Source organism: Tursiops truncatus, chromosome 1 (assembly GCF_011762595.2).
Source record: "Tursiops truncatus isolate mTurTru1 chromosome 1, mTurTru1.mat.Y, whole genome shotgun sequence".
NCBI classification, from domain to species: Eukaryota; Metazoa; Chordata; class Mammalia; order Artiodactyla; family Delphinidae; genus Tursiops; species Tursiops truncatus.
The window spans coordinates 38,793,925-38,819,165 of record NC_047034.1 but is presented as its reverse complement, the minus strand read 5'-3'; the positions used below and the strand labels follow the sequence as shown (position 1 = coordinate 38,819,165).

The 25,241-nt window shown below is 44.6% G+C and overlaps 1 protein-coding gene and 1 non-coding gene across 18 annotated transcripts in view; one reads left to right on the top strand and one right to left on the bottom strand.

The window, feature by feature from the left end:
• HHAT (hedgehog acyltransferase) overlaps positions 1–25,241 on the bottom strand; it is a 368,333-nt gene that overhangs the window by 139,873 nt on the left and 203,219 nt on the right. The window lies entirely within an intron of this gene.
• On the top strand, positions 17,060–17,145 carry LOC117309984 (small nucleolar RNA SNORD86). Its single transcript, XR_004524262.1, has one exon. It is a non-coding gene; the product is annotated as a small nucleolar RNA SNORD86 (small nucleolar RNA).

Sequence of the window (25,241 nt, the reverse complement as noted above, 5' to 3'; positions counted from 1 at the left end):
CGAACCCGTGTCCCCTGCATCGGCAGGCGGACTCGCAACCATTGCGCCACCAGGGAAGCCCTCCCTGAAGGTTAGTTTGCACATGGTTTGACTTGCCACGGTGCTAGCAATACTCTCGTCCCTGTGACTTCCCAGCTCCAGTCTTCAAACCAACCACCACATTTTCTCTGCTCCAAAATCCCTGAGGAAGAATCTAATTGGCTCGCTCATCTCCATTAGCCAACTCTTAAGTCACAGGTTACTTCCGAGAGATGTCCACTCCTAGTCCCACCAGGTTAGCTGGAGATGGCAAGTCACATGGCTCAAGGGCCCACCTACTCCTCAGGGTCCTTAGAGCTGAAGGTGATTCTATGAGAAGAGGGCTTGACCACAGCAGGCACCTCAAAGCATCTTTAGAGCAGTCCTTCTGTTGACTTCACACATTAAGGCAATTCTACTGGATATAAACTTCTCGAACTACCGTCTTCTCCTCTCAGTACTCGGTTACATCATTTCACTGTGTCTGGCATGAAGTGTTACCAAGCAGACGTCTGACATCTTTTTCCTCCTTATAAGCAACCCTGTTTTCTGCTTGGATCCTTATACACTTTCTTCCTTGATTCAGGAATTTTAAAATTATGGCAGACTGTGCCTCCATATGGCTCCCTTTCTGTGTATTTTGTCTGTAATACGGTTAGTCCTTTTAAGCCCAGAAAAGTTTTTCTTTTCTCTCTTTTTTTTTTTTTTTTTTTTGTGGTACGCGGGCCTCTCACTGTTGTGGCCTCTCCCATTGCGGAGCACAGGCTCCGGACGCGCAGGCTCAGCGGCCATGGCTCACGGGCCCAGCTGCTCCGCGGCATGTGGGATCTTCCCGGACCGGGGCACGAACCCGTGTCCCCTGCATCGGCAGGCGGACTCTCAACCACTGCGCCACCAGGGAAGCCCTCTTTTCTCTTTTTAAAAATGATTTCTGCTCTCATTGTTCCGGTTTCATCGTCAGGAACCTCAATAATGCTATTCTATATTTACTACTTCCTCTCATGATATTCTACTATTTTTTCTACATTGTGGAAGAACATCTCAAGACTGCCTTCCACATATGAGTCCATATTCTAAAAGTGTCAATTCTGATCTTAACATTCTTCAAGTGAATTTTAATTATGTGTTTGCATCCTTATTCTTCCTATAATCCTTTCTTATTTCCCCTAACTCCATTTTCTTCCCTTCTTCTCCTCTATGTATGGCTTACCACTCCTTTTTCTATATACCACCATCTTCTTGTTCCATTCTGAGTAAAGAATTTTTTAAATATTTATCCTGTTTCTTACAATAAATAACCTTACAGGTCTGCTCTTGCGCTTAGATGTAGGGTGATGTGGCCTTTATTTTATAATGGAATTGTTTTTCAATGGCTAAATATTATTTTTTTATATATATAAATCCCTAGAGAAGTAAATTATATTCAGACTTCGCATCTATCGACAACTTGATATCTATCAACAAAAACTATATTGCCTTTTACTTTTTTATGTATTACATTCAGCATTATATTTCAGAGATGGAAATAACTCATTTTCATGATGTAGGATAATAGCAGATTATAGCACACAATGAATCCATTCTGATTAAAGTTCATATGGAGAAGAGCAAAGAATACAAAATACATACAACTGTTGAAAGGAAAAATGCCATGTAATATAAAAGATACTCTAATCACTCTTTCTAACTATGAAGAAAAGAAAACCACTAAAAATTCTTACAGCATTTAATCACTCAAAAAAGGACCCATAAAATTACTTTCTATAAAATTAATAGATCATGAGAGATTATCACAAGTAACTATATGCCAATAAAATGGACAACCTGGAAGAAATGGACAAATTCTTAGAAATGCACAACCTTCCGAGACTGAACCAGGAAAGAACAGAAAATATTAAACAGACCAATCACAAGCCCTGAAATTGAAACTGTGATTAAAAATCTTCCAAAAAACAAAAGCCCAGGACCAGATGGCTTCATGGGTGAATTGTATCAAACATTTAGGGAAGAGCTAACACCCATCCTTCTCAAACTCTTCCAAAATATAGCAGGGGGAGGAACACTCCCAAACTCATTCTACAAGGCCACCATCACCCTGACACCAAAACCAGACGAGGATGTCACAAAGAAAGAAAACTACAGGCCAATATCACTGATGAACATAGATGCAAAAATCCTCAACAAAATACTAGCAAACAGAATCCAACAGCACATTAAAAGGATCATACACCATGATCAAGTGGGGTTTATCCCAGGAATGCAAGGATTCTTCAATATATGCAAATCAATCAATGTGATACACCATATTAACAAACTGGAGGAGAAAAACCATACGATCATCTCAATACATGCAGAGAAAGCTTTCGACAAAATTCAACACCCATCTATGATAAAAAAAAAAAACCCTCCAGAAAGTAGGCACAGAGGGAACTTACCTCAACATAATAAAGGCCATATATGACAAAGCCACAGCCAACATCATCCTCAATGGTGAAAAGCTGAAACCATTTCCACTAAGATCAGGAAGAAGACAAGGTTGCCCACTCTCACCACTATTATTCAACATAATTTTGGAAGTTCTAGCCACAGCAATCAGAGAAGAAAAAGAAATAAAAGAAATCCAAATCGGAAAAGAAGAAGTAAAGCTGTCCCTGTTTGCAGGTGCCATGATACTATACACAGTGAATCCTAAAGATGCTACCAGAAAACTACTAGAGCTAATCAATGAATTTCATCAAGTAGCAGGATACAAAATTAATGCACATAAATCTCTTGCATTCCTATACACTAATGATAAAAAATCTGAAGGAGAAATTAAGGAAACTCCCCCATTTACCACTGCAACAAAAAGAAAAAAATACCTAGGAATAAACCTACCTAAGGAGACAAAAGACCTATATGTAGAAAACTATAAGACACTGATGAAAGAAATTAAAGATGATACAAACAGATGGAGAGATACACCATGTTCTTGGATTGGAAGAATCAACATTGTGAAAATGACTATACTACCCAAAGCAATCTACAGATTCAGTGCAATCCCTATCAAATGACCAATTACCTTTTTTCACAGAACTAGCACAAAAAATTTCACAAGTTGTATGGAAACACAAAGGACCCTGAATAGCCAAAGCAATCTTGAGAAAGAAAAACAGAGCTGGAGGAATCAGGTTCTCAGACTTCCGAGTATACTACAAAGCTACAGTAGTCCAGACAGTATGGCACTGGCAAAAACCAGAAATATAGATCAATGGAACAAGATAGAAAGCCCAGAGATAAACCAATGCACATATGGTCACCTTATCTTTGATAAAGGAGGCAAGAGTATACAATGGAGGAAAGACTGCCTCTTCAGCAAGTGGTGCTGGGAAAACTGGACAGCTACAGGTAAAAGAATGAAATTAGAACACTCCTTAACATCATACACAAAAATAAACTGAAAATGGATTAAAGACCTAAATGTAAGGCCAGTCACTATAAAACTCTCAGAGGAAAACATAGGCAGAACACTCTATGACATAAATCACAGCAAGATCCTTTTTGACCGACCTCCTAGAGAAATGGAAATAAGGTCAAAACTAGACAAAGGGGACCTAATGAAACTTAAAAGCTTTTGCACAGCAAAGGAAACTATAAACAAGAAGAAAGACAACCCTCAGAATGGGAGAAAATATTTGCAAAGGAAGCAACTGACATAGGATTAATCTCCAAAATATACAAGCAGCTCATGCAGCTCAATATCAAAAGAACAAACAACCCAATCCAATAATGGGCAGAAGACCTAAATAGACATTTCTCCATAGAAGATATACAGATTGCCAACAAACACATGAAAGGATGCTCAACATCACTAATCATTAGAGAAATGCAAATCAAAACTACAGTGAGGTATCACCACACACCGGTCAGAATGGGCAACATCAAAAAGTCTACAAATAATAAATGCTGGAGAGGGTGTGGAGAAAAGGGAACCCTCTTGCACTGTTTCTGGGTATGTAAATTGATACAGCCACTATGGAGAACCGTATGGAGGTTCCCTAAAAAACTAAAAATAGAACTACCATACGACCCAGCAATCCCACTACTGGACATATACCCTGAGAAAACCAAAATTCAAAAAGAGTCATGTATCCCAATGTTCATTGCAGCACTATTTACAAATAAATCACAGCAAGATCTTTCTTGACCCACCTCCTAGAGTACTGGAAATAAAATGAAAAATAAACAAATGGGACCTACTGAAACTTAAAAGCTTTTACACAGCAAAGGAAACCACAAACAAGACTAAAAGATGACCCTCAGAATGTTCTCTGTCTTCTTAAACAAACAAGAGTCCAAGCTCCTTCTCAGGCAATGCACATGAAGAACATAACGAGGTGTCAGCACCCAGTCCATTTCCAGTTTCTCATGGGTATTCTCTGATATGGCTCATCTTTCCTCAGTCCATTTCCTTGCTCATCCAATCAACCAACCAATATGGCACATTAAAATGATGATTTCCGATGTGTTGGCAGGGCCCCTCCGTCTCCATTCTAACCTCCAGCAGAAATGCACCACTGCCAGTCCAATCTCACATCTCCCACTTCCTGCCTACTTAACTTATTACCATCAGTCAGCCTCCATATTAATGCAGAAAGAGAGGTGCTTATGAAGGGAGGAGGAACAGAACAACCGTATTGGGACAAAATACAACAGCTATGGACTGGCGGAGGGCAGTTCACTTTTCTGGTGGGGACAGACCACGTGTTTCTAAACTGGTGGAACAGATACCAGGAGAAGGGCGAGGGCACTGCACAGCACAGTATGCAGGAGCCACTGAGTTCTTTTTTCAGACCAGCTCCGTGTGCCATGTTAAAGGAAATTTCTCATTGATTCTGACAACAAGCTGAATTCCAGCCCTACTTCCCAGTATTTATTTTCATCTCTTCCAGTGTTTTCCAGACATCATCATGGGTAAATGAGCGAGGCTGTATCAGAAGCCAGAGGCAGACATCATTTTAAACTTGAAGCCCTTATAGCCACCTTTTTCACATCCTCTTTAGGTACAGTTCAAAACCAGACATGGTATTTTATTTTATAGAAGTTTCTCAACCAAGAGCAATTCTTCTCTCCTCACCCCACCCTCAGGGACATTCTGCACTGTCTCGAGACATTTTTGGTTGTCACAACTGAGGCTACTACTGGTACTTAGTGACTAGAGGCCAGAAATGTTACTAAACATCTATGGTAGACAGGGCATCCTTCCACAACAAAGATGTTTCTGATCCAAAATGTCACTAGTATCAGGGTTGAGAAATCCTGCTTTATATCTTAGCAAGGGTCCAATTTAGACAGTAGTTCTTGGGGGAACTCTTTGACAGAGGCCTTTGCTACTCTCCCGATCACCTGTATTAGCACCACATCCCTTATCTGAATGCCCCAGCTACATTCATTTTCTGTTGATTAGAATACACAAATCCTTCTCCAGCTGAAATGGGAAAGGACAGCTTTTGCCCTCTTTGGTCTTCCCATCAGGTGATGCAGTGCAGGAGAGACACACAATCACTAAAAGCCCCCAGGCCACCAGCAGTAAAGGGGTGCTGAATGCAGCATGACTGGGGTAGACACACACAGAAACAGCAGACAGCTGGGTTCCCCAGTGGGAAACTGGGGCGAACAGGACACATTTTGTCTAATTAGACAAACGGGGTTGAAAGAGCACCGGAAAGATGCTCCGAAACTCATCCTCAGAATACCAGCAGCAGCTTTGAACCAACAGGACTCAGAGCCTCTGGGCTGCATGGGTGGTGGACGGTGTGGGTCTGCGTGCGGGAATGGGCTACATTTATACAGCTGTCTCAGCGCCTTCAGATAGGTATCTGTACACTGAACAGCAGTGGCTTCAGTGATTACCTGACGAAAGCTCTAAAAGTATTTTCCCCAGTTAAAGGGAAGAAAACATTTAAAAAAAACTCTGCCACTTTAAGAGAACCAGAGCAGTTACCCAGGAGGCACGGCTGGACGTGACACACCGGTACTCCAGGCCTCTCTGCAGCAGCTCTCTCTGAGTCAAGGAGCTGGCTGCTGGCTGAGTAATTGCTGGAATTAGCCTAGAGACCTCAACGCCCACTGCCAACATGCTCTTCTGGGCTCTGTAATTCAGAACCACGGTGGGTAATGCTACTGGTTGCAACGCTCTTAGCGTTTCTACATGTTTTCTGTGGTTGTCACTTTGGTTTGATCTGGAACATTGTTTATTTTGTGTCTTTGTTCTTTGGCTCTTGGAAATACACCCGTGGGTATGCTAGACACAGGGATTCTCCCCACCTCCAAAAAAAAAAAAAAATCAACCAAAACCTTTGCTGTATTTCCCATGCAGATGCAGCATAAGGAGATACAGACCCTCACACACATCAGCAAGAGCATCCCTCAAAGTAGCTTCTGTTATAAAAGGCCAGTCCAGGTCTGATGTCTGATGTGTGGACAGAGCTTTCTGTACACTAAGCTGACTGGTTTCCTGCTCTTCTCCCTCCCCCAGCCACAGGGATTCCAGCCAATGTCCAGAGAATCATCAGCTACGAAACATCGATTATTTTTATATATCTGTTTCTCTTAGATCCTTGAAAGCAGGGCATATTTCTTCCACCTTAGAAAACAGCAAGACTGCCACATTATCCAGTCCCCTGTCCCCACAAGATTACAACCCAGTGGGTTAGAACAACGGGCTGGTAATTAACCTTAAAGATATTTTACAAGGGTACCAAGTTCTTCTGCATAGATCATCTAACCCAGTCCTGCCCAGGGTGAGGATGGGCAGGGGGGCGGGCATTCCACCATTCAAGACATTTATATTAAACAAAGCGCTATACTAGATGCCATGGGCTTTTCAAACACTCAAGGAAAAGCGGAAGGGAGGAAGACCCACCCAACTATATTTAAAAAAATGATAGAAAGAAAATAAATAGTCTAGGATAAACAACAAGGTCCTAATGTATAGCACAAGAAACTATATTCAATATCCTGTGATAAAACATAATGGAAAAGAATATAAAAGAAGAATGTATCTATGTGTGTAACTGAGTCACTTTCCTGTACAGTAGAAATTGACACAACATTGTAAGTCAAATATACTTCAAAATTTTTAAAAATAGAAAAAAAAGAAAGAAAATAAATAGTTTAGATTTGGCTCAGCAAAGAGAGTAGAAAACCAAGTCCCATCATTCAGTTATAAATATTGTCCTTAGGAATTTGTCCAATTCCCCAGATTTCCCACTAGGACACTCTTCCTTCAATATTCCACAACAACTGGGAAAGCTTGAGCACTGGCATTTCTAACCGGCTTAATCTTCCTGACTATGTTATAAATGTTTGCTTTTCCTCTGCAACTAGACCACAGGAAATTTAAGCAGTTGCTTACTCTTCTGCCCCCTCGCTGGCCTTAATGTACTCTGCATACAGTAGGAGCTCTGTGCATAGTGAATAAAACAGAAAATCTAGTATCTTTAACTCCAGTCTGGGGCATCAAGGAGACCAGTGTTCTTGGATGGCTCAAGTGCTCACAGGAATCTGTCCACTTTCACCAAGGCACAGAATCCTACAATTACATATGGTCAGAGCTAGAAGAGACCTTTTAAATCATAAGGTATTTTACAGATGAGTAACTGATGCCCAGAAACGTAAAGTGACTTTCCCAAGACCATGAAATGAATGGAAAAGCCAGGACTAGAATCGCGGGGCTCTAAAGCATCAGATGTGAGTAAAAAATGTCACAGAACCTAGAGATAAAATGAGGAACCTCTCCCCTCTGCCTACCCTGATAGAACAGAAGGAGACAGCATATATTTGCATCCCATCCCAACTGAGTAATTTGCTTGCGTAATCAGATGCACTTCCTCGGCTAAGTGCTTTCCAGTTCACTGTTTGGCTTAAAAAATGATTAAAAGGTTCAAAAACAATTATCTATTTCCATTTCCAAAATGGATTTTACTGCAATAGACTCTGTATTAATAAACACATACAAATGTCACTCTGTGAAGAACATATTGTCTGCAAATAACCTTTCAATTAGAAACAGACGCTGTGGCTTCCAGCATCTAAAGTGTTTTTAATTGAAATGGCCTGGTTGCAACTGAAATCAGGCTGGAGGCAAATTCCTTCCACTCAGGCTCTGTTCTGAAGGTCTGACCTTCCCTTGGGATTTTATGTTACTACTCTCAAGCACCCGGGATGCACACACAGCCCTCCAGTCCAGAATGTGCTCCTGAATCTGTCCTTTCAATACAGAGCATCCGGTCCTTGCCAGTAAGCAGTGTCCACACTGACTTAGGAGGAGGAAAGGAAACTGTGCTGGTTGCAGTCTATGTGGATATTTCTCACTGGATCCAAATTCAACAAATGTGGACCGAATGCCTATTACATGTTAGACCCTGTGAGAAGTACTTCACGCGAGCTTTCTCTCCTTACCCTTGAAGCAGATCGGATCGTAGACAGATAGATGAGAAGTCAACAACAATGGCTGTCATTTAGGGAACTGCCCCAAGTCTTTCACATGCATTAACACATTTAAGGCAGTATCCTCATTATCTCCATTTTACAAATGATCAAACTAGGGCTCAGACCTAGCACATGGGAGAGGAGGGATTCATACCCAGGTGGTCTGTCCACAGCCTGTGCCTCTAACTTCTATGCCAGGCCATATCTCTTGCCCTCAGCAATAAAGCAGCCTACTCTTCTCCTGGGGTTCCTCCTCTTAAATAATGCTGGGGATCCTTTATCCCACAGTCCCTTTATCTACAGGCCCAGCGTCTTCCATATTTTCAGGTTTATGGAACACTCTCAAATACACTCTCGTCTACTATAGCACACGTTTCCCTAAATACCATAGTCCATATGTCACTGGTAAATAGGAGAACAACGTCCATACAAAACACAAATGGTGTCTGTTTATATGTAATTTTTTCTTAGCTTGTTAATACTCAGCCCCAAGTAAAAGCATCTGAACACAAAACTCACTAACAGAGCTGATTACATTACTGTACCAGGTACCCATTCATCCCGCCCCTTTTTCCTATTAGCCTAGTAGAGCCACATGCTCTGTCACAGACAGACATAAGGCACAGTTCTCGAAGATGCAGTGTAAAAGAACATCACAAAGCAAGGATCCGCAGCCATCCATCTCAGTCATCACTCAAATCTGTGTGAAGCCTACAAGCACTTTTCGCCACCCGCCTCTAACCTTGCCTTCAGAACTCAGCAGTCTCTATCCCCCTTCCATCAAGGTACCGTCACCTTTTAAGGTAAAGGCTGATACTGCCTAGAACATTTATTTCTTAGTAATTCAGTGTGACTTTCCAGTTGAGCCGACATCCTTATTAGGATTGTTGTTTTTCTTCGTGTTCTGGATGGAGTTTCATAGATTTGGGGTGATCTAGCCAACTCTCTTTTCCCGTAAGTCCTGTTATCTTTTTATGTGCCATTTTATATAACCTGAGATTTTTCAAGTTTGTGTGCCTCGCATTACACCAGAAACACCTTGAATTGGCAGCACAACCAAAAGCATGAAACTGTATCCAGTTTCCTCAAGATTCCCATGGTCTCTGGTCAGCACTGAGTTGCTGTGAGGACAGAGCTGCCTTGGCCACGTCCATTTGTATAGCCTCCCATACCATTCAGAGTTTTTAGTTGTAAACAACAGAAGGCACTCTAGATAACTGAAGCAGAAGCGAAATTTCTTAAGGACATTAGGTCACAGAACATCTGGGTGGACCAGTGAATCAGGCTGGGAGATGACGGACTCACCAGAGAGCCCCTGCAGGCCCTACTGCAGATGCTACTGGCCACCCTCTCGAGGAACACTTCAGTGGGACGCCTCTCCTGACTGCCTTCTGAATCAAAGTCACCCCTTTGATGCATCTGACTGGCAGAGCCTGTAATATATTCTGGGACTGGCTGCCAGGGAGACGCAGAAAGTGACTTTTTGACTTGTACTTTGAGGAGGTAGAGTTCAGAAGGCCAGACATTTCCCAAAGCCAGAAGGATGTTCAAAAGGTACTTACTGAGTAGCCAGAGGATGGAGCAAATGTCCACTCTACTTAGGAAGCAAACTGTACCCAACTCTTGGCAAACATTGATCTCCTGGTACTAGGCTGGTGCCCTACCAAGCCCCTCCCCCATAGCAAGTCGACCCCTTTCCTCACAGGTGTGCTTGCTTCGATGTTCTGTCTGATGTCCACCAACTCAACAGCACGTATCATCCTCATTGCAACAGACCGTGATCTTGTATGTTGACTAACATTTGGAAACATCCCCAATGTTCCAAGGCTGCACTTATGAACAGGTCACGTTCAAAGGAGTAACATATTCCCACGAGCACACCAGGATTTTGACAATCCCCCAAAAGAAATGATGGAGAAGAAAATCGCTACCCTGACTCAGAGCATCATACCTCCTCCCTGGTACATCAGCAACTCCTCTTTCCTACAGACTGCAGGGTATGCCCAACTCCCAGCTCGCTGACTGTCCCTTCACACATTCTTCTCATTTGGGTAGAGGTTTTCTGAATGCAAATGAATCTTCTCTAATTGACATAAAAGTTTTCATCATTTTAAATGTTGGTATTATTAGTATTATTGACATATTAGTGATAAAGATCCTCCCACTCTAGTACATTAATAGGCTACACTATGCATTTTCTGCTGAAGGTTTTTTCCCTTCAGTACATCAATTCCATTGTCTAAGTGAGGACTTCAGATGTGTTAGGATACATATGCGTAAGTAATTTTTAACTACAGCTACACTTTCCCAGCAAACTTTAGTCACCCATTTCCAAGTTACTGCTTAGAATCTGAGCCTGACTATATATTTTTTTAAATTTTTTATTGAAGTACAGTTGTGTTAATGGTGTGTTAATTTCTGCTGTACAGCAAAGTAACTCAGTTATACACATGTACATTCTTTTTTATGTTCTTTTCCATCATGGTTTATCACAGGATATTGAATATAGTTCCCTGTGCTATACAGTAGGACCTTGTTGTTTACCCATTCTATATATAATAGTTTGCACCTGCCAATCCCAAACTCACAGTCCATCCTTCCCTCCCACCTCTCTGGCAACCACAAGTCTGTACTCTATGTGTGTCTGTTTCTGTTTCATAGATAGGTTCATTTGTGCCATGTTTCAGATTCCACATATAAATGACATCATATGGTATTTGTCTTTCTCCTTCTGACTTACTTCACTTAGTATGATAATCTCTAGCTGCATCCATGTTGCTACAAACGGCATTATTTCATTCTTTTTTATGGCTGAGTAATATTCCATTGTATAAATGTACCACATCTTCTTTATCCATTCCTCTGTTGGTGGACAGTTAGGTTGTTTCCCTGCCTGACTTTGATCTTTCAAACAGCATTCAGTGGAGCTTATTTTAACCAACACATATCAACACTTCCCCCCCCCCCCAGTTAACGGTCCTGTCTCAGGAGATGTTGATAGACAAAAAAGACATCACAAATGGTCCTCATGGAGCTCACTGCCTCTCTGGGGAGACAAGAAGTGTGCCATGTTGATGTGGTGGGGTAAGAGCTGTGAGGAAAAAGAAATCACAAGAGGCTGTGGATACATGTTGGAGAGCAAGGAGGCAACTCAGAAGAGGCAACTCAGAAGATGGATGGCCTGTGACTGAAGGGTTGAGTAGGAAACAGCCTGGAAGCAAGGGGGAAGGGGAAGAACTTTCGGGAGAGGATATAAAAGCCAAAGAGAGCATTGCCGGTTAGGGCGACACTGTTCGGCGTGACTATGGCTGGTGCCAGGGCAGCAGGAGGGTAAGTGGTGGGAGCTGAGGCAGGTCAGACCTTCACAGGGCTTGTATGGCCTGATGAGGAGAAAGCTTCAGGCGGATTTCAACAGATGACAGGACCCAACCTACCTTTTGAGGCATCTGTGGCGGCAGAGTAGAGGGTGGATTTGAGGAGAGTGAGGCAACAGGCAGGGATGCACACAGAGGCTAAGGTGGTCATTCTCAGCATCCAAGGACTTGAATCAATGCAGAGGAGAGCGAGGAGGAGGGCGTACAGTTCAAAAGGAAAAACAGCACTCAAGACCTTGCATGGCCCGGTCCAGGACAACCTCCCAGCCTCCCTGTGCCCCCGTCACTCTGCGCTTCAACCACTAGGACCTTCTTTCTGTCCTTCCTCCTGGAATGCACGCTGCTCTTTGACGATACTTTTCCCTCCACCTCAGCATTGCCTCCTGGGGAGCCTTCCCCCCGGGGAGCTCCCGTTCCACTCCTGGGTCAAGTGCCCTACGCACTTGTAGGACCACGTGTCTCCTTCTTGGCACTACTGGCTACTATACTTGTCCACAAACGTGTATGATGTCCCACAGACGGCTCTCTGCTCCCGAACCCTAAGCTCCATGAGAGCAGGAGCCATGTCTCTATTTGCTTCCTACTGTGTTCTAGCCCACAGTAGGTACTAAAATGATCTGACGATACATGAGTGGATCCCTGCATTTAGAATCATTGATCTCACCCATGTGGTATTGATTTGCTTGATTTAACTCATGTTTTTGAAGTGCCCGACTTTCCTCCTAATAGCAGCATTTCACAAATGGGGAAACGGCAGCCGTGATATGAAAAAACTTGCTAGTCAAGTCACGTTGCTAGTAAGTGCTAGAGCTGGCTTGGGTTTGGGCTACAGCCAACTCCACCTGTTCACATCCATCCCGTGGACACACCATCTGTTGCCAGGTGCTCAAAGGAAAATGGAGGAGAAAGCAAGCTCACGGAGCTTACATGTCAATCATCAAACCGAAGAGAAAGCACCATCCTAGATTTCTCTTTAAAAAAAAAAAAAAAAAAAACTTGGTGTTGCCATTCAGTCTACGATCACCCCAGCAGATGAACAAGGAGTCAAGTGAAGTATAATGATGGTGACAAAAATGAACAATTATTAAGTGCTTACTCCATGCTGAGTGCTATTTTAAGCACTTTAAATATATCAATGTCACCTCATCCTCAAAAAGAGCCTGGGAATTGGGTATTATTACTAATACTCTTTGTACAGATGAGGAAAGTCGAGCACAGAGCTGTCAAGTTGGTCACAGAATCAACAGTGATGCAACCAGCATTCAAACCCAGGCAGCCCAACACCGGAGCCTGAACCCCAAGCCACCAACTGTGACCTTCAAGATGGCAGAGCGCCCCAGGGGGAGCACCTAACTCCTCCAGGGGAGCCAGCAAGAGCTCTGCAAGAGAGGTCATGACCTCTGCACCCAGTGCTGAGAAGGCCTATATGGGAAGAGGGAAGCAAACACGCACAAAAAGAAAGAAGAAAATTAAGGAGCGAGTCTTGTTCAGGGAACAGAAAGAAGTTAATGCGGCTGCTCATGGGGCTAAGAGTTAAGTCAGGAAAAGGCAGTTGAATACATGGCAGTGGAGGGAGGAAAATGGCTGATTAAAACTGCCTTTTGTTGGTTTGTCTGTAAACTGTGTTTCGATTCAATGGCTGGGCTGAGGGGACAGGTGGAATGAGGAAGAAAGTAAAGGTGAGGTTCACAATAGAAGGGAAACGGAAGATGAGGGGCCTCGGTTACGGTGCACACAGTACAAATGAGGAAAACAGGGCACGTTCGGTTAATATTTAACAGGAGGAACTGACAGAACTTAGGGACCAAAATGGGGGACGTGAAGGGTGGTGACGAAGGGCATTTCCAGACGGACCCCAAGGTTTCTGCATTGGTTAATATGGGTGGGGAGCCATCCCTAAGATGGGGGGAGAGTACGGATGGGACAAAGGGGAGGTTGAGAGGGGGTAAGAGTAGATAAGGAGGTCCTTTTGGGGCAAGCTGAACGGCTAATAAGATGCATGTTGATCTTTCAACTAAGCAGGCAGAAATACAATTGAACACCCAGCACCTCTACAAAGGGAGCAGACACATGGCATTATCATGTAGACCAGTGTGGGCCAAGAGAACGTTCGTGATGATGGAAATGTGCTATATCTGCCTTGTCCAAGATGAGAGCTACACGTGGCTATAAGCACTTCAAATGTGGCTGGTGCAACTAAGGAACAACAAAGTTTGTAATCTTGCCGGACTTTAAACCATTTAAACTTACATAGCCACAGGTGGCTAGTAGCTGCCGTATGAAAGAGCACAGATCTGAACAGGAGCGACTCGCTAATAAGAAAAACACCAGAGCTGCTCATCAGAGGCTGCCGAGACTGGAAGGGACCTTAGAGTTTATCAGGTATAATTTTCTCATTTTACAAAGAAGAAAACTAAGGCCCCCAACAGGAGAAGTGACGGGCACAAAATCACTGCAGCGAGAGAGCAGCAAGGGAGGCTGGAGCCACGGCCTTCTGTATCTGATCCAATGCCCTTTCTATTTCACAGGCTGCTTCTGGTACGGATGCAAAAATAACTGCAATTTTATTTAAATCTGGAGTGTGGAATCGATGCGGCTCATGGGCAAAGCCAAGTAAAGATCATGTACTCCCCCTGCCGAGCGAGACATCCCAAACATCGCTGGGTAAGCAGCTACATCAGATACTTTAGAAGCAGGTAACAGAACCCACTCTGGTTAGTTTTAATATGAAAGGAATCGATTAAGGAAGGACCAGCAGTTTGCACAATCTCTGAGAGAGGGTCTCAAAGCCAGGCTTGGAGGCTATGCAGTCAGGTACTGTTGTCAAATCACACCACCACTGCTCTGATGGGGACCCTACCGTGCCTACCACTGGGCTCAGGGGAACGGCCAGCCAGATATCTGCCTCTCCACGCTGGACGGCACTGCTGCCAGGATCACCAGAATGCATTCCACGGCCCCCTCCCTCCACATGTCATTCTCAGTAAAAGCTAAAGAGAGGGGAGGAGACTCTTACGACAAAGGAAAGCAAGTTTCTGGCTTCTACCTGGTGCAGAAGCCCCACAGGTCAGAAATTAGGAAAAGAATTTTTTAAAAAGGCACCGGGCTTCCCTGTTGGTGCAGTGGTTAAGAATCCACCTGCCAATGCAGGGGACACGGGTTCGAGCCCTGGTCTGGGAAGATCCCACATGCTGCGGAGCAACTAAGCCTGTGCGCCACAACTACTGAGCCTGTGCTCTAGAGCCCGTGAGCCACAACTACTGAGCCCGCATGCTGCAACTACTGAAGCCTGCGTGCCTAGAGCCCGTGCTCCACAACAAGAGAAGCCCCCGCTCTGCTCGCCACAGCTAGAGAAAGCCTGCGGGCAGTAATGAAGACCTAAAGCAGCCAAAACTAAAATAAATAAATTAAAAAAAAAAAAAAAGGCAACACCACCACCACTTAACAAATGCCGTGTTGAATAAATACCCCATCTGTACTGGTTTGGACCATGGATTTTACAGCCCATCTCACTCAGCAGCATCCTTCCCTGACCCAGAGCTTTGTACACTTAAAATTATGTCTCTATATTGCAAATTTTCTCAATTAATTCACCAGGGGCTCTTTTCAATTTTTTAAAGGATACATTTATTCACCAGAACATCTATATTGATAGAAGCTATGTATGGTGGGAAGTGAATTATGCATTTTGACTCTTAGAGCGTGAAGGGTTTCTTTTCTTTTCTTTTTTAATCTGGATTTTCTAATTAACAAACTCGATATAGCACAGCCATGAAGATGAACAATTCTGGAAAGTTCTTCCTCAGAAGTGGCAGCAGTAGGAAGGAAGCAAGAGTGGATCTGAGAAATCTTCTAAGAACTGAAAAGTATTGTAATGTGAGGCTTAATCATCGAGGCTCTTCCATCCTAAGATTCTACAAAGGGAAGGAACAGACTACAAATCACTCCAGGTGTTGGAGTCTGGGGGAAGAGAAATGCTGTCTTGGACAGTGATTGTGATGGGGGAAGCCAGGAAGGGGTTCAGTCTGTGACAAAAACTGAGAATGTACCAACCGAGAATATGAGGGGAGAATATACCAACTCATTATGCAACAGCTCTCATGAGCGAACCAGATGGAGTTCTCCTCCAGGCAGCCCCAAGGTGGGGGACCAGTGCTGTACTTAGATCGAGGAGGCCTCCTGTCCTGAGGGTGGCCGACATCCAAAGGGAGCGGCACAAAGACAGGAGCACGGAGGGTTAAGAACTGGACCTTCAGAGACTCCACAGTGAAGGACCGAGAGCTCACGAGGCAAGATGGTTACTTGTCCCCATGAGAAAGCTACAAACACCACCCCAGGTGGCCTTCCCAGAGCCAAGCCACGGTCTCCAAATGCCTATTGCCAGGTTCCACCATCGTTTAACTGCCTCCAGGTTCATGTCCACATGTATAATCACACCTTTTACAACACACCAAGCAAATGTAAACAGAAGGAAATTAAAGGATAGTTAGGGCTACTGTTACTCAACACAGAGTAGCTTTCACAGCAGCTGGTTGTCAAAGAAACTTCCCTGAGGAGCATGGACAGGCCTGGGTCACCAAGCTCCAGCTCACGGTAGAGCAGCATGGTAATGGCTGAGGTTCAAAGATCACGATTTCACTAAATTCCTAGCTAAGCCTGACACAGACCTGTTACACCCCTACTGAAAACCCTCCAATGGCTCTTACCGCATCTAAAAGAGACCCTGCTCTTCACCGTCCGGCCGTCGCCTCGTCCTCCAGAATCATTTTGGACCCTTGGCTCCTTGCTCCACACCCTCCAGCCCCACGGGCTTCCCTCCTTCCATTCCTCAAGGGGCTCCTTCCCATCTCAGGGCCTTGGCGCTTGCCCTTCCCTCTGCCTGAAACAGTCCAGCCTCAGATCTCCCCCAGAAGCCTCTTCCCACTCACGCTTCTCTTACCCAGGGTCACCTACCGCCTCCAAGAGGCCCTTCCTGCCCATGCTATCGAAGGGAGCTAGCTCTCCCACCTGGCTCCTCCATCACATCATGGGCATTACAGGGCTTGCTTACTTGTTTTCTCTGTCTTCACCCACACAGGGCAAGCCGAGGGAGGGCAGGGGTATTGTCTAGCTCGTCATTGCTTTTATCCCAGCTCCTGGAATAGTGCTTAGACCACTTAATTGGTTGCATAAATAAATGCATTAAAAGAAAAAAGGATCACGGTGATGGTTGACCAGGGCTCCCTGACCTGTACAGGCCTCTGCTCTGGGGGTGATGGCCAGTCCTGGTGTCTGAGTGATTCCCTGGGCCCAGCACAGGGACCAACTTTCCAGAGCCCTGAAGACAAGGGGTAACACCCCAAAATATGGACTCATTTTCCACTCTACCTTCATTGGCCGCGGAGCTGCCAGAACAGAGGCCGCATCTCCCAATTCCTGGCAAACAAATGCAGCAAATTGATGGCTTCTCTGAGGTACCTACCAGTGTATTTGGGGAGAAGCTTCGAGAACAAGTTGAGCAGCGGCTGTCCTATGAGACTGGAGAGATTCCACGAAAGAATCTGGATGTCATGAAGGAGGCAATGGTTCAGGCAGAGGAAGCGGCTGCTGAGATTACTAGGAAGCCGGAGAAGCAGGAGAAGAAATGCTTGAAGAAGGAAAAGAAAAGGCTAGCTGTGATTGCCCTGCATCTTCAGAAAACAGCAGTAGGACCCCGGAGGAATGTGAGGAGACAGATGAAAAGACCCAAAAAGACGAAGAAGCAAAAGCCCCAGGAGGCTCCTCAGGAGAATGGAATGGAAGACCCCCATCTATCTCCTCCAAACCCCCAAAAAAAGAAATCTTTTTCCAAGGAGGAGCTGGTTAGTAGTGATCGTGAAGAGACAGCTGGCAGTGGAAGTCCTACCAAGAGGAAGAAATCCTTCCCCAAAGAGGAACCAGATAGTGACCCTGAAGAGTCAGGAAACAAGAGGGTCCCCAAGAAAAAGAGGAAATTCTCTTCTAAGGAGGAGCCTCTCAGCAGTGAACCTGAAGAGGCTGCTGCCAGCAAGACCTGCAGCTCCAAGAAAAAGAAAAAGCTCCGAAAGCTATTGCAGGAAAATGAGAATGGACATTCCCCTAGGAGGGCACAACTTACAGAGATATTTCCCAACCCATCCCCTATAGCCCAATAAAAATAAAAACAAATTCACGAGTCAAAAAAAAAGAAGAAAAAGGGAGATGGTTACTAAGTCATGTTACATTTTTGAGAAATAAAACGTATTCGTTAAACATGTTTTTAAATTAATGGCGCCAAATGCTCAGGCGACCACTTCCCTACGCTCTATGTCCTTGGGTTCGTCAGACTAGAGATACTGGTTTCAGCTCTGTCACCAGGAAAAGGAACTTTCTCAGTCCACTGCTCTACTCTTTTTTTTTAATGGAATAAATATTACCTTATTTTAAAATGGAGATATAATTGACATATAGCCTGTTAAAAACAAGACAATGGGCCCAAGATGGAGACACTTATGCTGAGCGTGGAGAAGGCCGCATCTGAGATGGACCTGAGCGAAGCAGGACTTGGATGTGGGGGCAGGGTGGGCACTTCATGCACAGGGAACACATGAGCCAAGAAAGGAAGCCAGGGAATGGGGGAAAGACAGAAAGCAGCATTTAGACCCATTTGGCGGTGACCCAAAGGAGAATAATGGTGAGATGAGATGGAAAGGGAGCCTGAGACCTACTGTGGTGGACCCAGGACATTGGGCGAGCAGGGGGGGGATTAGTCTGGTTCTGACAGAGGAAAGAGAATCACTGACTGGTTCTGAGCAGGGAGTGACAGCATCAGGTAAGTCGTCAAGGGTTCAGAAAGGGATAGTGAGCTGCCTAAAGTCACACAGGAAGGGGAGGGGCCAGGCCTCAAACCCTGTTACCCTGATTCCAGAGGTGAAGTGGGGTCGGGGGAAGGACAAAACTAACCCCTACTACGTCCCCACTGTTTCCCCAGGCACGGAGCTAAGTGTTTTGCATATAGTATTAAACCTCACTACAGCCCTATGAGGGAAGAAGCCCAAATTACTGACAAAGGTGCATATCTTTCCTTCAGAAACAAAGGAAAGGGTGATGTGAGAGATGGTGAGGAGACAGACTCAACAGGATCTGGAAGCTGACGGGGCCCGGGAGCAACGGTGGCTGCAGTCACCTTCTCTTCAGCACCCTGCCTGCATCCTATGATCTTTCTCCGTGGGGCCGCTTTGGGATCTGGCTTTCTTCACGCACAAGTTCCTCGCTTTTCATTGAAAACACTTTGTTACTGGAACACCACACAGCTCATGAGCTGCTGGTTTCATATTCCACAAGTCGAATGAAAGGAAGCTTTAAAAAGAAGGCTGGGAGGCTGCAGTCCCTGCAAAGGAGAGGCGTGTGCAGTGGCCAGGGACCAAGGGGACTTGGTGGCTCCGATCCAGGTGCCACATCTCTCCTCCCACTGCCACTAAGAGGGGATCAGCAGTGCCTGATCGGGGCAGAAATGCAGAGGTCAGGCTCCCTCAGGCGGGGGCAGCTTTTTAATCAGCTCATTTACTTTTTATACCACTATTAAAAAATTATCTACGTAGACAAACAAAAGTTGACTTCCGTGTTATAGTCACACAATAACAAATTCAAAATCCTATGTAACAAATCAGGTATTTGGCCTCTGGGTTATCACCTCTGTGTGTGCTGAAAAATAGATATATATTGGTTTTATCTTCCCTCCTTTTATATTTGTCTATAAAAATATACACAGGGCTTCCCTGGTGGCGCAGTGGCTGAGAGTCCGCCTGCCGATGCAGGGGACACGGGTTCGTGCCCCGGTCCGGGAAGATCCCACATGCCGTGGAGCGGCTGGGCCCGTGAGCCATGGCCGCTGAGCCTGCGTGTCCGGAGCCTGTGCTCCGCAACGGGAGAGACAACAGTGAGAGGTCCGCGTACCGCAAAAAAAAAAAAAAAAAAAAAGAAAAAAAATATATATACATAATGGTTTCAAGTATGTATTTAAGTTGCTTCTAAGCTACTAGACTGAATACAGATGCTAATTATCTTCCTGGTTCTTACTCCCAGGACCAAATGCCCACATTCTTCCTCAACATCTCCGCTTCCAGAGCAGCTCAGAGCCTAAACAGGTCTCAACTGTCCTGAGGAGACACAGGAAAGAGAGAGGCTTATCCCCAGCACTCTTCCTTCTCCTTCTCAGGAGGACACCTTTAGCCTGAAATGAATCTCGCTTTTGACTACTAGACTTCTTCTTTTTGTGTGTGTGTGTGGTATGCAGGCCTCTCACTGTTGCGGCCCCTCCCGTTGCGGAGCACGGGCTCCGGACGCGCAGGCTCAGCGGCCATGGCTCACGGGCCCAGCCGCTCCGCGGCACGTGGGATCCTCCCGGACCGGGGCACGAACCTGTGTCCCCTGGATCGTCAGGCGGACTCTCAACCACTGCGCCACCAGGGAAGCCCTTGACTACTAGACTTCTTAAAGATGCAAGGCGGACTCTTTTGAACATGTTGGACATCATACAATCCAAGACATATTTCAAATGACTTCTTTATCAGCACCGTTAACTATAGCAAAAGTGGTGGTGAACTTCAGGGTGCTCAGAATAGAGGTGGAGAAAAACTACCCTGTGATTCATGAAGCTTCTGTTCTGCTGTGGGGCTGGGTTTATGAATGGGTCAGGTAGGTACAGGTTGTCACTAAGGGAAAGCTAAAAACCGTTTTGCTTATTTCAGAATTCAGTGAACCATTAATTCACACATCACTGAAATGTGCTGCCCTCTGACAATTCAAAGACCCTCCAGACCATTGTGGGATCCCAGGATCAACCTCCAGAAGAAGAACAAAAGACACTACAGAAGTGAGCAGCTGGCCCATTCTACCTTCTCTCTCACCAGAACAAAATCACGCTTCAAAAGGGCACAGCTGTGCTGTTTCATGGACACATTAGCATTTGTACAGGATTGAATCTGCACTATACTGAACATTCTCTAGGCAGAATCTGTTTGCTTATGCAAAGGAATTTATCTTCTGATGAGTGTATTAACTCCAGAGAGCTTCTCAAACAGCTTTAGGGCCATGCCTGAGGCTCACTGCCTTTTTCTGTTTGCCTAAGAAGTACCCACGGCATCACCGCCACACTGCACTTCTGCTCCTGACAGGATATCAAAACAGTCTCCCAAGGACAAAAGTAATGGCTCTGATGCACTCACACATGGACTTTAGAATAAAAAGGGAAAGTGATGACCTTTATTGAATAAATTGCTTTTCTTTTTTGGCAGCGCCATGAGGCTTGTGGGACCTTAGTTCCCCAACCACGGATTGAAACCAGGCCCACGGCAGTGAAAGCACCGAGACTTAACCACTGGACCACCAAGGAATTCCTGCTATTTTTTTTTTAAGTTAGATTCTTATTTGAAATATGTATTTGAAATGGATTAAATAGCTAAATATAAACAATACAGAAAGACGAAAACACAGGTGAATACTTTCCTGTTTTTTACATGCATAAGCGTAGGAGCAATTGTTTAAAAAAAAAAAAAACACTGACAAATTTTATCTTTCAGACAACATGTAAGAGGGATGTCTCCAGGTTTTCTTTGAAAAGTCACGAGAGCATCCTGTATTACTTAAACCGATTCCCCAACCTGAGGAACTTAGAAGAGGGCAAGGAGGTAGGTACAAAGCAATTAGAGTATACCTTTCATAAAAGGGGTAGGGCTGGCTACAGTTCTGGGTAAAATGAAATATGCCTCAGTCAGCAAGAATCAAACCGAACATCACTAGTCAATTCTACTTTCTTGCCAAAACTTAACTAAGCTAAATTTAAACAAGCCATCCTGTTATCTAAAATCAAAGCGCTGGTTTCTTCTGTAATCTCTTTTCCTAGATTGGTCACTTTTTTCCTTTTCCTTTTGTAGCATCACATTAAGAATTCCAGCCAATATTCTTCTGAGGCTATTTCTTAAGTGAGTTGTGATTACTGTTTCCTGAAAGTCTTCCCTTTGGTTTCTGTAAGATGCAGAAGGACTGAGCACACTGAGTTTTCCCACAGTCATCATAAAACGCCAATATCAGAAATGCTCACATTTCATTAAACGTGACAGCGCCTTCCGGCCCCATAGCTCAGTGAAGCACTCCAACAACTTAAAAGGAAACATGTCCCTCCCTGCAGTTGCCCAGGCTGAGATCACAGATAGGGCTCTTGCCTTTGTGGAAACTGATGTCATTCCAGAGAAGTCGACATTGCTTCCATCAACGTAAAAGATGCAGCTGATTAATTTCAGGCATGCTGAAATTAATGCAAACCTTTAATGCAAACGCTAAGCATTCAATACAGCGGGACAACCCAGAGTACATGCTAAGAGTTTACTGGAGCCAATAAATGCAGTTAATTTAAAAAAAAAAAACTATGCCAATTCCCTTTTACAAAGGGAAATATATTTTCTTCTCCCGGCCATCACAGAACAAGAAGGGTCCCACAAGTACGACCCCACATTCTTCCAACCTCTAAGGTGCTCTCCAGCGGTATACTTCCAGGAAAGCGCCATTGCCCACTGGAGTCACTAAGTCACCATTCACTGCTTTGCTTCTTCGTTCCCCCGGCAATCGTGTGCTGCTTCTCTCCACCCAACTGAAAACACTTTCTCTAAGTCTAAAGGGCACTTAAGACCTTCTGGTGGCGAAATACAAGAGCTCCTCCAATTAAAAAGAAAAAAAAAAATCCCCACTCAAACCACCTTCTCCACCAGCTGCCATGCCTTTCTTTCCTCCCTATCACAGCTTAACTTCTTAAAGGAGTTGTGGTTGCCATTCCCTCACCTCCCACTTTCATTGTGCCCACACCCTTCTTCAACCCCGCTGGCTTCTGGGGTCGACATGCAGATGAAACAGTTCTCACTAAGGTGCCCAAAGATCAACAGGGCTCAATCCCCACCAGGCATGACCTCCCAAACTGGGAGCAGAAAGGACCCATTTTCTAAAGACAGCTGCAAACAAAGGGGTTTGCACCCCATCCTGGGATTACTAAGAGATGGACAACTGACTGCTCCCCCAACCACCTCCCTACCCCACGCCCGGCCCCACCCTATCCCCAAGCTGGCAAGAGGACTGAGGAAGAGACTCCTTCGAGCCCCTAGGTTCCTGGCTTAATGGGGAGTGCTGCTGTATGTTGGGGGAGGGGATGAAGAGACTTCATCCAGAGACTGGGCATGCCTGCAAGAAGGGGAGACTTTTACTCCCACAGTGGATAACAGTGGGCACGTTGATTTGTCCTGCCCCTACCAGAGTAAAAGAAAGGAAAACTGCAGGAAGACAGCAGGGCAGAAAAAAGCCCCAGATCTGCTTGGTTCACAGAACAACCGATTAAGGTGACTAGTTGAGCATCTTACTAGCACGCACCCATAAGGGCCTCCTGCCAGGGCCAGGGCGTCCCAGCATCTGTTCCAGTTACATTAGAGGCACTTAACCCTTCCCTCTGCCTCCTCCGCACCCAACATAGGAAACACAGTTGGAGCCCAGAAGAAGGACAGGGAGGAGGGGTCCCAGAGGCAGACCACCCTCCTCACTTCAAGTTGCTCAAACCACAAGGCTGGCAAGAGATGAGCTCAGGGAAAGCTTTAAATCAAATGTCTATTTTCCTCACCGTGGTATTCCCAGATGTAACCAAGGAAGTGGCACATGGTAGGCTTAATAACTATCTGTTGAATAAATGAACAGCTTCTTCTTAATCCTCACCCTCTGTGTCCTTTCTGCCTCATTTCATTCATTTACTCATTCAGTCACTTCTACACAATTGTTTTTTTCTTTGTTTGGTTGGGGTTTTTTTGTGTTTTTTAACATCTTTATTGGAGTATAATTGCTTTTCAATGGTGTGTTAGTTTCTGCTTTATAACAAAGTGAGTCAGCTATACATATACATATATTCCCATATCTCCTCCCTCTTGCGTCTCCCTCCCACACTCCCTATCCCACCCCTCCAGGTGGTCACAAAGCACCGAGCTGATCTCCCTGTGCTATGCGGCTGCTTCCCACTAGCTATTTATTTTACATTTGGTGGTGTATATATGTCCATGCCACTCTCTCACTTCCTCCCAGCTTACCCTTCCCCCTCCCCATGTCCTCAAGTCCATTCTCTAGTAGGTCTGTGTCTTTATTCCCATCCTGCCCCTAGGTTCTTCATGACCATTTTTTTTTTTTTAGATTCCATATATATGTGTTAGTATACAGTATTTGTTTTTCTCTTTCTGACTTGCTCCACTCTGTATGACAGACTCTAGGTCCATCGACCTCACTACAAATAACTCAATTTCGTTCCTTTTTATGGCTGAGTAATATTCCATTGTATATATGTGCCACATCTTCTTTATCCATTCATCTGTTGATGGACACTTAGGTTGCTTCCATGTCCTGGCTATTGTAAATAGAGCTGCAATGAACATTGTGGTAAATGACTTTTTTTGAATTATGGCTTTCTCTGGGTATATGCCCAATCGTGGGATTGCTGGGTCGTATGGTAGTTCTATTTTTTTTTTTTAAAGGAACCTCCATACTGTTTTCCATAGTGGCTGTATCAATTTACATTCCCATACACAAATGTTTGCTGAAGGTTGATTCCATCCAGTTTAATTATGGAAAGATGATTGAGGCGTGTTCCCTGCCTCAAGAAAGTTACTAGAGAAAGTAAGAGAAGTACAAACTTGCAGCTACCACAGTAATTACGTGAACAGTAGCACAGGAGTAATACAAAGTACCAAAGACATTAACTCAAAAAATCCAAACAACTCCCTGAAGTACACCCAGACAGTTTTTCTTATCGGTTTAGGTATAGAATTCTCATGCCTGCCTTTCCCATGACCACTGGCCCTTTAACCCTCCTAACTAAAATACATTTACCCTTGATGTGTCAAGGGTAACTGTTTACACACTGCCTTGTGTGTGTCATATCCTGGAGAAAGCCAGGATAATCCAGATTCCTTGGGTCTGGGGTAGGCCAAGGAGATTTCCAAGCACAGCCTTGCATAAAGACCTAGAGAAAGGACAAGGTATGTATGGCTTTGCTCGGAACACCGCCATATGCAATCTGTCACAGAGGAAATGCTGCTGGTTTAGGATCAAGGTGATGCCAAAGATGTACATGTCCCCTCAGACAGCATCTTAACCACAGGGAGATGGCCATGCATTGTGGAGAACTGAACTACTGTAACGTCTACCCAGAAATCACATGTGATTTACAATACTGTTTATTAGTGGACTCAGAATTAATTAGCATTTAGAGCTACATATTTGCAGAAAGTAAATCACTCTACATGATTTCTGGTTTCCTTGTGATCTTAGCTTATAGTCCCTCAGCAACCATTATTGCTCCCCACATATATTTTTGATAGG